The 12,761-nt window shown below is 38.9% G+C and overlaps 1 protein-coding gene across 10 annotated transcripts in view; it reads right to left on the reverse strand.

Annotated features, from left to right (window-relative positions):
- LOC122552997 (mitogen-activated protein kinase kinase kinase kinase 3) overlaps window positions 1–12,761 on the reverse strand; it is a 297,582-nt gene that overhangs the window by 88,584 nt on the left and 196,237 nt on the right. The window lies entirely within an intron of this gene.

The following is a 12,761-nucleotide window of genomic DNA, read 5'->3' on the forward strand; positions in this document are numbered from 1 at the left end:
TTCCAAACAAAACCTTGATAAATACTGTAAATTTGACTTTCTGCAATTTATGTAAAACAATTAATATTTGACAAGTTGTCTAATGAATTTCAAGAAAAAAAACCAACTACATATAAAAGTAGTTTAGTTGCATGTCTGAATCACAACATCCTGCAACAAGAGACAGCTTTCATCCAATATGCACACTTTCCTCTTCATGATTATTTACTTGGTAGCACTTCAATCTTAGACAAGAACATGCTTTCAGGTGCCAGTATCCCATCTTTTAAATTCTTTTAAATTCTCTCACAAATGAAGGAAGTTTCTCTGATTACTGTAGTGGAAGTATGGGCAAACTGGCACTGGCTGTAACTCAGTGGGTAAGCACACTCAGCAAAGACTGAAGATTGCCTGTTCAAATCATATCCCAGAATTCAGCATAAACGTTTGACTGACATTGCAGTGCAGTATCAGGAGAGGGCTGCAGTACCAAAGATACTGTTCTTTTGGTTGAGATATTAAACGAAGATATCTCCTCATTTGGAAAAGCAGGAAAACAATATCCAGCAACTATTTCAAAGGGTGGAGAAATTCTCTCTGTTGTCTTACAGATCCACATCATTCTTCAACTAAACAAACATTATCTAATCACTTATCTCAATACAGTTTGTCAGACCTTGCTATAAGTGTCATATTTCTGACATTACAACAACTACTGAACTTCAAACTGCTTCACATCATATGAAAAGTACTTTACAAATCAAAGTTTTTCCTCGACAAATTCTTACACAAAAGCTCTACTTTTTTCACATGTATAAACAACACCCATTCTGGTCTACAACAATCAACTTTTGTAACAACCAACTGAGAACTTGCTTTACCCTTTGCTGATTTGAAAATTCAGGATCATTACTATGTTAAAACAGCAGGTTATAGTCCAACAGGTTTAATTGGAAGCACACTAGCTTTCGGAGTGACGCTCCTTCATCAGGTGATAGTGGAGAGCTCAATCCTAACACAGAATTTACAGCAAAAATTTACAGTGTGATGTAACTGAAATTATACATTGAAAAATTGATTGTCTGTTAAGCCTTTCATCTGTTAGAATACAGTGATAGTTTCACTTCTTTCATGTGTAAATCACAACCTTTTTTTTAAAACAGTTGCATTCTCGGGTTAGCTGTTAACAATGGTGATAGCTAGACAATGTGTTGAAAGTATTAGCCCCCTGTGTTCTCTGTCTATGCCATGATGTTTAGATTGATTCTAATCTAAAAAGTGAGATAACGGAGTTCCACATGAATGCATGCAGTTTTTGAGAAATGTACAAATTCACCCCACAAAATGTGTGTGCGTATGTGGGTCTTTGTCTGTCTGTGTGTGTGTGTCTGGGTTGGGGGTTATGTGTGTGAGAAAGTGTGTGTGTATAGTGAGTGCAGAGTGTCTTAAGTCTGTGAGGGGATGCATGTGTGAGTGTCTGTAAGGGTGTGTGTGGGTGTTTGTGTGCGCGTCTGTGTGTCCATGTGTATATGTGTATAGGAATGTGTGTGTGTGTGTGTGTGTGTGTGTGTGAGCGTCGCTCTGAAAGCTAGTGTGCTTCCAATTAAACCTGTTGGACTATAACCTGGTGTTGTGTGATTTTTAACCCTTGATTCCACTATCCTTAAGAGCTCTATCCATCTCTTTCTTGAAAGTATCCAGAGACTTGGCCTCCACCGCCTTCTGGGGCACAGCATTCCATATATCCACCACTCTCTGGGTGAAGAAGTTTCTCCTCAACTCTGTTCTAAATGGCTACCCCTTATTTTTAAACTGTGTCCTCTGGTTCTGGACTCACCCATCAGCGGAAACATGCTTCCTACCTCCAGAGTGTTCAATCCTTTAATAATCTTATGCGACTTAATCAGATCCCCTCTCATCCTTCTAAACTCAAGTGTATACAAGCCCAGTCGCTCCACTCTTTCAACATATGATAGTCCCGCATTCCGGGAACTGACCTTGTGAACCTACACTGCACTCCCCCAATAGCCAGAATGTCCTTCCTCAAATTTGGAGACCAAAACCGCACACAATACTCCAGGTACAGTCTCACCAGGGCCTTGTATAGCTGCAGTAGGACATCTTTGCTCCTATACTCATTTCCTCTAGTTATGAAGGCCAGCAAGCCATTAGCTTTCATTGACTGATGTTAAAGAACACTGAGATCTCGTTGTACTTCCCCTTTCCCCAACTTGACTCCATTTAGATAGTAATCGGTCTTCCTGTTCTCGCCAAAGTGGATAGCCACACACTTATCCATATTAAACTGCATGTTCCATGCATCCGTCCATTCACCTAGCCTGTCCAAGTCACCCTGTAGTCTCATAACACCCTTCTCACATTTCATCCTGCCACTCAGCTTTGTGTCATCAGCAAATGTGCTAATATTGCTTTTAACACCATCATCTATATCATTAATGTATACTGTAAACAGCTGCAGTCCCAGCACCGAACCTTGTGGTACCCCACTGGTCACCGCCAGCCATTCCAAAAGGGATCCGTTTATCACTACTCTTTGCTTCCTGTCAGCCAGTCAATTTTCAATTTTCAATTCAAATCAGTATTTTGCCCCCAATACCATGTGCGCTAACTTTGCTCACTAATCTTCTGTGTTGAGTCCCATCTAGTTTGGGAACTAAGACGATCGATGAACTCCACTCGCTCTGGCTCAGTGAGATGATGTCCTTGTCGAGCATGGCTTCCACCTCTTTCTGGACCTGTCTGGCTTCGAAAGGATTAAGCTGATAGGGGTGTTGATTTATCGGAGCAGTAGTCCCTACGTCTACTTCATGTACAAAAGCATAGTCCTCCCCAACTGATTCTTACATATGTACTTATACTGCAGTTCAATGCTCCTGAGACAGATAACTCACTAATCCATCCCACTCCTCAAGGACTTCTTCATTTTGTAATCTATTTTGAGGCACATCAAAATCCACAACACCTGGATTTGATTCTTTACTCTGCGGGACAGTAACTAATACCTGTTTCTCCGGTTCTTTCTCTCGAGTATAGTACGGTTTAAACATGTTCACATGACATACCCAATACCTTTTTTCCCCCAATCTGGCATCTTCACAGGATAGTTCACCTGATTAAACCTTTTCTTCAATTTAATAGGGGCCACTAAACCCGGCTTTGAAGGCATCTCCGATCACTGGTAACAGTATTAACATGTTATCTCCTCGGGAAAACGTAAGAGTCTCAGAGCTTTTACTTGCCGCCTGCTTCATTCTACACTGTGCCCTCTTTATGTGCTTTTTAGCTAACTCATCTACTCTTATTTAATTTCTCCCTCACCTCCAATACATAATCGAAGTGTGAGATCTCCGACCTTGATCAATTTTTCTTTAATTAATTTCAAAGGACCTCTCACTTCACGACCGAATATTAACTCAAAGGAAGTGAACTGAGTAGATTCGTTTGGGGCATTGGTAATGGCAAATAATACGAATGAGATACATTTATCCCAATCATTTGGGTAATTCTGAAAGTGTACTCTCAACATGGACTTCAAGTTCTGATGCCACCTTTCTAAAGCTCCCTGGGATTCAGGATGATACGCACTGGATTTAAAGTGCTGTATACCTAAACTATCCATAACCTCCTTTAACAGCCTAGCAGTAAAATCAGACCCTCAGCCCGACTGAATCTCTATGTGTAGCCCATACCGTGTGAAGAAAGCTACTAACTTCTCTACTATCCTTTTTGACTTGATACTCCATAATGAAATAGTCTCCAGCAATCTGGTAGACAATCCATTATGATTAACACATACTGGTTCCCAGTTTTACTTCTCGGGAGGGGACCTACACATCAATTATAACCCGTGTGAAAGGTTCTTCAATGCGGGGATTGGCTACAAAGGTGCTGGCTAATTCTGCTGCCCTTCTCACTTCCTGAACTTTCTGTTCCTCCATGTGAATTCTTACCATCTTTGAAAATGAATTTTTAAACTCCTCCAGCAGAATAATCTCTAATAGAGCCACAAATGTCCTATTGATTTTTAAAGCACACACCCATCGATCAAAATGACTATGTTTAATTCTTTCAAGCTTAACCCAAGTCTGACCTGGTTCCATCTTAGTGTTTCTGAACTGCTGTCTATATGCTTCTGATACTAATTCATAAGCACTTAAAGTAGCCTGTTCAACCTCTTCATAATCCCTTGACACCTCATCTGACAATGTGGAAAATACGTCACTAGCTCTGCCTCCCAGTTTAGTCTGAACTAGCAGTACCCATAAATCCTCAGACTACTCCATCTGCCTAGCCAATTTTTCAAATGAAATAAAGGCTTCAACATCTTTCTCATCAAAATGTGGCAGAGTTTTGACAAATTTATATATATATCACTACCTTCTCATTTAATCTCCATCCTGTTAACTTGACTTTGCTAAGTCACAACTTCTCAAGTTCAAATTCTTTCTTTTTGCTAAACTAAGAACTTTCTCTCTCTTCTTCCTCTCTCCCTTTCTTCTCTCTCTCCTTGCTCAGCCAAGAACCTTCTCTCTCTCTCTTTTTCCTCTTTTTCCCTCAGTTCTCTTTCTTTCTCTCTCTCTTTCCCTTTCTTCTCTCAATTTGTTTATCTTTTAACATTTTCCTCAATTGTAATTTAAGTTTTTCTACCGCTACTGCACTTGTCTGTTTCTCTGACATATCTAAGAGTTTGAGTATCACCCTTACAATTTCAGCTTTACTTTAGTCCTTGGTTAAACCCAAATCTAACTTATTTGCTAATTCTGTAAGTGTGACCTTTTTCTTTCCTTCTAAACTTTCTTGGCAAATTTGAGAGTAATCTTCAAATTCCAGAACCTCTTTAGCAATTTTAAGAGCTATTTCTCTCACTTTTAATTTATTCAACCACAATTCAACGAAAGTAAACAAATTGCCTCACCTACGTTTTATTTAAAGATCTAGGACATTAACCTGCAAGTATTTAAATCTGCTGGAAATTGTCATACCCTCAGATCTATTCAAATCTGTCTAAGCAGTTCAAATCACGGACCAGAACCCGCAAACTGTTACGACATAGGGTAAACTCTCCTGCTTAATTTAAAACCAACAATACAGAAAAGACTTATCCCAAGCAGTAATGTGTGAAAATTCGATAGGTCGAGAACAAGTAAAAAAATTAAACTTTATTTCTTAAAATACAGAGAATAATTCACTAAGTATTTACAACTCCACCGTCTAACCTATAAGTTTACCTTCACTTCTATAATACTAGTCCAATAAAACTCCCAATTAAGATTTACAAAACAATACTTCTTATCTGAAAGCCAGGCAGCTTTCAGTTCTTTTATTTGGATTTTCCTGTGTCTTCCTTTCTTCTTCTTAGGGATTCTGTTTAACAGGTTACTGATCGATGAAGGTACTTTAAAGAGAGGTATTTTTCAGGCAGTCTTTTTACACGCCGGTAGCTGACAGTTCTCCTCTCAACTGTTCAATTTTCCTGGTCTTATACCCCCCAAAGCATCAGATTGTGTTATTAATTTTTAAGATTCTCAATATACTCAATTCAAACTGGATTGGAGTTTGGTATTTTTCGGGGTATAATTTAAACTGATTGGCCTAATTTGAATCTTTGTCGTTTCCAGGCAACCAGACAGTTTAGCTTTCCACCAAGTGTTACATTGTTACCTTATTGAGAACACTTGGCGCTGCCAGGTAGATCTACCAGCTATTAACTCTCTTAAAGGTACAGTACACCCCACATCTTCATAACAACAAGCGAACCTGCAACATAAGCAACACTTCATTTTTAAAATTATTGTGAAAAGGGAATCATTAAGTACATAACCGGAGAATTCAGAAGGTCCAGATTAAAGTCTCATGTGCCCCAGAGGTGTGCCATAATATGTCCAAACAGTTTGATTGAAAATAAGGGTCTTGTAATGCAGCAGTAGCATCCCGATCTCTGAACAAGTAGTTCTAGGTTCAAGTCCCACCTGCCCCGACAAAACTATGATCAATAAAAACCAAAAGAACTGCGGATACTGTAAATCAGAAACAAAAACAGTAGTTGCTGGAAAGGTTCAGCAGGTCAGGCAGCATCTGTGAAGAGAAATCAAAGTTAATGTTTCAGGTCTGGTGACCATTCCTCAGGACTGTTAATAGCTATGAAACGTCGGTTTATATGCAGAAGATCGGTTTGGGGAAGGGGGGCAAGGGTAAACGATAGGTATGGATAGAGCCCAAGAGAGAACAGTTGAACAGACAAAGGAGTTGAGCACGATCTGGCTGAATTGCTATTAATGGAGACTGACAGTGGCTAACAATAGGGAGTGGGTAATGGCAGACCATATAATAACAAGGCCTGGTGTTTGTGTGGTGAGGGACTAGGACATGGGAAAGTTCAGGACCTGAAATCATTGAACACGATATTGAGTATGGAGGGCTGCATAGTGCTTTTTCAGTTGGAATCCACATGGGGAATGCCTGAGCCAGAGACAATTACTGAGCAATGTGATGTGGCTGTGGAATCGACTTTTAGCAAATACCTGGTAACACCTGGAGTGACAGAGAATTAATGTCAGTGGACAAGAGAGAAGATTGGAATGGAAATACCATCAAAGAGAGGAGCAGAACTTCAAGGGAGGCATGCCCAGAAGAGATGTGGCAGTAAGTTAAATACGAAATAAAAATTGTATGATTGAGTTGGTTCAAAATAATTACACTGTCTGCAAGTGACCCTGATCATCCAAACACCGTCACTTTGTTTGTACTCTCCTTGCAGTCATGAATTATCCAATGAAGCTCAACCTAAGTTTGAGAAACAACATCTCACTTTACGGTCTATCCAAACCAAGCTCAACTTTAGACTGTAATCCCTGCCCAACTTTATTTTCTTTTCTTTGCATGTTACGATATTACTTGTTTTTACTTTCAGACAGCCATTCATCTTTCTGCCATTTATGCCTTCCATGAGTTTTTTTTTCTTTACTTGTACCTGTGCTCTCTTTACTCTGAACAGCTGTTTTGTCATTTGGTTTCTCTTGTACTCTATTCTATCACAGATCTTCCCTTTTGTTCTTTTCCCACCCATTTTAAAACTCAATCTGTTAATTTCTAACTATTCTAGCTCTGAAAGATTATCATTGAAAATATTCATAGTCTCCCCAGATGCTGCCAGATCTAAATATTTCCAGTAGTTCTACCTTTATTTCCAATTTCCAGTATCCACAGTATTTGGCTCACACACTTTTTAAACTCTGTCCACAACCAACTGAGCAGATATCAAAGACTGAAAATATAAGAACAGTAAGAACTTTGCCACTTGGTCTTTGCATTGCATCATGTCACTGTAGCTCAGATTTTACAAACCGTCTTCACTTCCGTGTAATGCACTTGAAGCAATTACCATCATTAAAAATTGGGGGAAAGTATTTGGCAACTTATGCCCTTATTCCATGCCTTTAGGGAGAGTTTGGAATTTAAACCAGCTTGATTTTGAAAATGAGCTTGAGGGTTTACAATTAGTTTTATAGACATTCTATGTTTTGTGATTTCCTAATACTGTATTAATCACAAGGAAGTGTTGGCTGGCTCATAATAAGTTGCTAACTTGGCACTGACCATAAATGAAGGAACTTGGGAAGACTGCAAATAACCATTTGTGAAGAACAGTCAAATCATTTGCATTTATTGAATTAAATTTATGTTTAAATTTGAATAGTTGTCCATTTCTTTTGAGGCATCTTTTCAAAATACAAGTATTCTGATTTGAACTTTTCAGCAACCTTTCATAAAAGTGAAAGCAACTGTGATTTTACGAATGTTACTTTTCACTTAAATGGAGGCTGTCCAATGGCTTAACATGAAAGAAATTGTGCAAAAATCTCTAAAATGATGAACTATCAAACATGAAAATTTACTTACTCAACAAAAGAAAGTCAACTTTGAAGTGTTCATGCACCCAGCTGCTAACTATCCTCAGGCTAAATAAGCATGGTTCAAAACCCAAAATGTAGCAATGGTTCCAGCACCGCTGAATGGTATTGAAGAGGTTTATCTGAGTCTCTCATTCAGCACATTGATTTTAGTACATTTTCAGATGTGAATTTTACATTCGGAAAAGCTGTATTTAAAGCAAGCATTCAATGGTAATTGTGTATTCCTAGAACTACTGCTACTTCTCAAATATATTGCAGCTAACCTTACATGTTGCTACATCCAGAGAAATATCTTTGTCTTTTGGTTAACTGACATTCAGTATGAAACAAACACTAATACTACACTAGTATTTTTATTGTAATCTTTTATCTTATTTTTCTATTTTTTTAAACTTGGTTTGTTTTTTGCTTAAACACATAATTAACAATTTATAGTGTTGTTGTCTTGATGATTTTAAGATGGAAACTACTTCAAAAGAAGTTTGGTTTTCATTGAGTGAAAATAGAGTCAAGGGGCAGTTCTATTTTACCAGCTGCAACACTGAACTCTTGTATGGTCATATTGTGATAAGTTCTGATCAATCAATCTAATAAATTAAAACCTGAGAACTACTGACTGTCTAATACAATAACCAGTGGCTCTTGGAAACTCATGTTAAGACTTGTAAACTTGTCTATTGAACATCAAGCAAGAACACTTCAATGAGCCTTCCCCCAAAACATTTAGCATTTTGGGAAATATCTCTGTTCAGAAAGATTAGGATTAGTTTTAAAATGTGATGACTCGTGCAGATAGCAGTGCAGAAGGGCTGAGAAAATGATTAAAGAGAAATAGAATTTGAGAATAAACTAGTGACAAACCTATCAACAAACTGCAAAAAGAAAAAGAACAGTGAAAACAAGTGTGGGTGCATTGCAAGTGAATTTATAAGAATTTTTAAATGGAGAGTAGAGAAATGGCAGAAAAACTAAACAAACACATTGTGCCTGTCTTCATGGGAGACATATACTAAGTATTTCCCAGATAATGCAGAAAATAGTGTAAACAAGGAAGTTCAATACATTAACATTAAACATTGCTAAAGAGAGAGAAAGTCATAGCTTTCCATCTTGCATCGAATAGGACTGACAAGCAAAAGACAAACCCTGCAAAGCTGATACTAATTTATATAGCCTGAGAAGCTGTGCATTGGTTGGACTGTAGTTGTCACAAACCTGATAATCTTAGTTGGCTAATTAGATTAAGATCAAATGTGTAGAATTTTCACAATGTGGCAATGCTGTGACTTTAAGAAATTACTTTGTACTGATTTTTTTTGAAGAGAGGTTGTGAAGCAGAGGTAACGAATAGTCTACCAGAATCACTAAAGTAAACAGTTCGGGAGACCTTGGGTTTCTTTTTAAACCATCCTGAATGGGTGTGACCAAATCTCACAGATCAGGATTTGTATTTTTAGCTTTAAGCAGAAGCTATTGGGGTCTCAATAGAGTTGGAAGCTTCAGTGAATGTCTCTTGACTGCAACTCTCTCTGAATTTTCTCTTGATATTTTTCCTCTTGGATGAGAGAATGGCAGGTGAGAATCTGTGTCTGAATTTTCCTTTTTGCCAACAAGTGCGTTTAGGGGATGTTCCTATACTGGAATAGTTAAATAGTAATAGTTACTGTATCTATTATTCTGATAAGTTCTTCAATAGAGTTAAGTTATTTTAAATTTGTCTTTCTTTGGCTGTATTTTAATCATGGTGTTTAAATAAATTGTGTTTTGCTTAACGTCAAGTAATTTGACCAGTCACATCACATCTGGAACATGGCACTTCACAACTGCCTTTAAAATACAAAAAAGTTGGGCCTAGGCTACCTTCTTAAAAAAATTTGAGGGGATCTGGTCTTGTCCATTAGTCATGGGATTTTGAGTGCAGGAAGGAGATTGTGGGGGGGGGGGGGTGGGGGGGGGAACAGTCTTGGGAGAAGGGGAAGGGGAGAAAATTGCAGAGTTGGGGGGGAATCAAACAGAGATGAGGATTTGTTAAAGGCTTTCCTATATGTTGTGTGCCTCAGCAATGCCCCACATGAAAGATCGATAAAGATAATAAAATCATATGGGATCCAGGGTAGTTTGGCGAGATGGATCCAAAATTAACTTCAGATAGAGATGGTAGTGGTAGAAAGTTGTATGTGGACACCAGTGTCCTGTGGTGTACCAAAGGGATTAGTGCTTTATTGTTTGAGATTATACAAACAATATATAAAGTAGAATTTGGGGGGGGGGGGGGCGTGGAATTTTGTGGTTGACATGCAGATTGGCCGGGTGGTTGACAGTCAATAACAAGGCCTTAGGTTATAGGATGGTATAAGTGGATTGGTCAGGTGGACAGTTCAGTGGCCAATTTAACACTGAAAAGTGAGGTGATGCACTTTGGAAGAAATAACAAGACAAGAGAGTACTCTACGTAAAGTAAGACTGCAGTAAACTCAAAAGGAACAGAGGGATCTTGGGTTGCTTTTCTTCTGATCACTGAAGATACAGAACAAGTTAATAGGGCAGCTTCGGCAGCATTTGGGACACTTGCCTTTATTCAATGTGCCATAGATTATGAGAGCAGAGAGGTTATGTTGGAGCTGTATAAAATAATGGTTAAGCCATAGCTGGAGTACTGTGTGCAGGTCTGATCGCAGCACTGTAAGGAGGTGGTCTCTGTCCTGGCACAGTATACCAAGAGCACCTTTCATTATCAGTCAGTTGGTGTGCTCAGGAGACTGCACGTGAGGGTTGAAGAACTAAATATCAGGCATCCCAGCTTGACTCTTTCTGCCCTGTTGCATTATGTCTTACTCCTGGAATGAGAGGCACAGATGTATCGAGAGATGGAAGTGAGCTGGCACAGTGATTACTTCTGGTGTAAATGGGGAGGTATCACAAGTGAATAAGTAGGCAGAGGGCAAGCAAGGTTACACCGTAAGACCAAAAAAACATAGGAACGGAGTAAACCGCTTTGGCCCCTCTGGCCTGTTCTATCATTCAACAGGATTGTGGTTGATCCAACATTCCTCAAGTCCACTTTCCTGTAACTCTTGATTCCCCTACTGATCTAGAATGCACTCTTACATTCCAAACCCTTTGAAATAAGGGTTGGTGCTGCTGGGCATTCTGATGAGTGATCTTCAAATATGATAAGATGTTGCAGGCAATAGTAAAAGCAGCAGAGCATGAGCTTGGTGGGAGGTGGCTTCCCTATCAGATATAGTGAGTGTGAGACAGTAGAGAGAAGATGGTGGCACTTCTACTGGGAGAGTTAGGACAGCTGTAGAACCATTTTACGTTATTGGGCATTCCTCAGACAATTGAGACTCTACTGATCTGGAGTCAATCTCGAACCAGGTTTTCAGGTAGCAGCCTCCATTTCCAGTTCGGGGGAGCAGGATGCATGATCACTACACTACACCATCAAGCAGAACCTCCAGGTCCCAGCCCACAATGCAGAGAGACAATTCTCCTTTCTCTGTAGTGTCTGAGGCAAATGACAGGAACCACGCAGAGCAGTTCTGGATTGAGAATGCTTGTCGAGGTCCATAACCATCTTTTAAAGATGGCACCAGTGTCACAGATGCTGGTCAATTCCTGGACGTCTCCACTGTTCTGTGTACAGTGATTGGTATAATGGAGCTAGAATTGGAAAAGGGCAGCACCACAGAGGCAGCATGGATAGTTAATGAGATGGGTTTGATAAGATGTGGTAAGAAAATCCTCTCAGCCTCAAGGAGAGAGGCCCTCCATGAAACTGATACTTAGGTTCAGTAAAAACATGACTCAGCCCTAGGTCTTTACCAAATATACAATATTATCCAAGAAGTTGAGGTAATCTTAAACAGATGTGGATGTTGTATAACCAGCTGATATTCTGCTCAGTAGTACTGCTGATCAATTGTTATACCAATGTCAAAACACTCATGTGAAGTCAGAACGCAAAAGTAATAAACCAATATTAAGTCCGAGTTAATGCTGACTGAAATGCCATATTCAGGTTCACGTGCATCTCCAAATGTTGTTGATAATTGTCGTGTCAATTTTCTACATCAATGTAACAAATACACACTAACATGACTGTGAAGTCTAGATTAAATTGTTTATTTAACACAGCAGAAAAGAAAATTATCTCCCTATTTTACCACCACAAATTCTGTCCCTTGGAAGCAACTGAGCCTGAACCAGACCATTTGCAAACTTAGTGTTGCATTTGGCTTTCAAAAAAAGCTTCCTGCCATACATCTATTCAATTACCAAGAAAACCTATTTGTAGCTACATAACTACACCCCAATTTACCTATGTATCACCTCCTGTTCAAACTACTATGCATCATCATTTCTACAATCTTCTGGTTGACCTCTCATTTTATGTGCCATGCAAACCTGAGCTGTGCACATCAAGTCTTGTTCAGTCATTACCTTTGTAGTCACAGACCTTTACTTGCTCCACTTTCAACAACAAATGAATATTTAAATCCTCATTCCTATTTTCAAATTCTTCTATGATCTCACCTCTATAATTATCTCCAATTCTCAAGATCTTTGTGGTCCTCTCACTCTAACCATTTGTAATTCCCAAATTATATCTGTTCCACCATTGTCAGCTGTGTATTCACCAGCCTAAGCTTCTATGCCTTTGGATTTTTTTTTAAACACTATTTTCACCTCACTCTCCTCTTTTCAGTTGCTTTTAAAAATCCACCTCTTTCTAAGTTTTGATCCTCTTTTCTAACATGTCCACATGGCTCAGTGTCAAATTTTGTTTTGTCCCATGGCATTCGAGAATATCAAAGGCAGTATATGAATGCAATATTTTTGTTT

The sequence above is a fragment of the Chiloscyllium plagiosum genome, unplaced genomic scaffold, assembly GCF_037043375.1.
Source record: "Chiloscyllium plagiosum isolate Xiang-an unplaced genomic scaffold, Cpla_swu_hap1 HiC_scaffold_10, whole genome shotgun sequence".
Taxonomy (NCBI): domain Eukaryota; kingdom Metazoa; phylum Chordata; class Chondrichthyes; order Orectolobiformes; family Hemiscylliidae; genus Chiloscyllium; species Chiloscyllium plagiosum.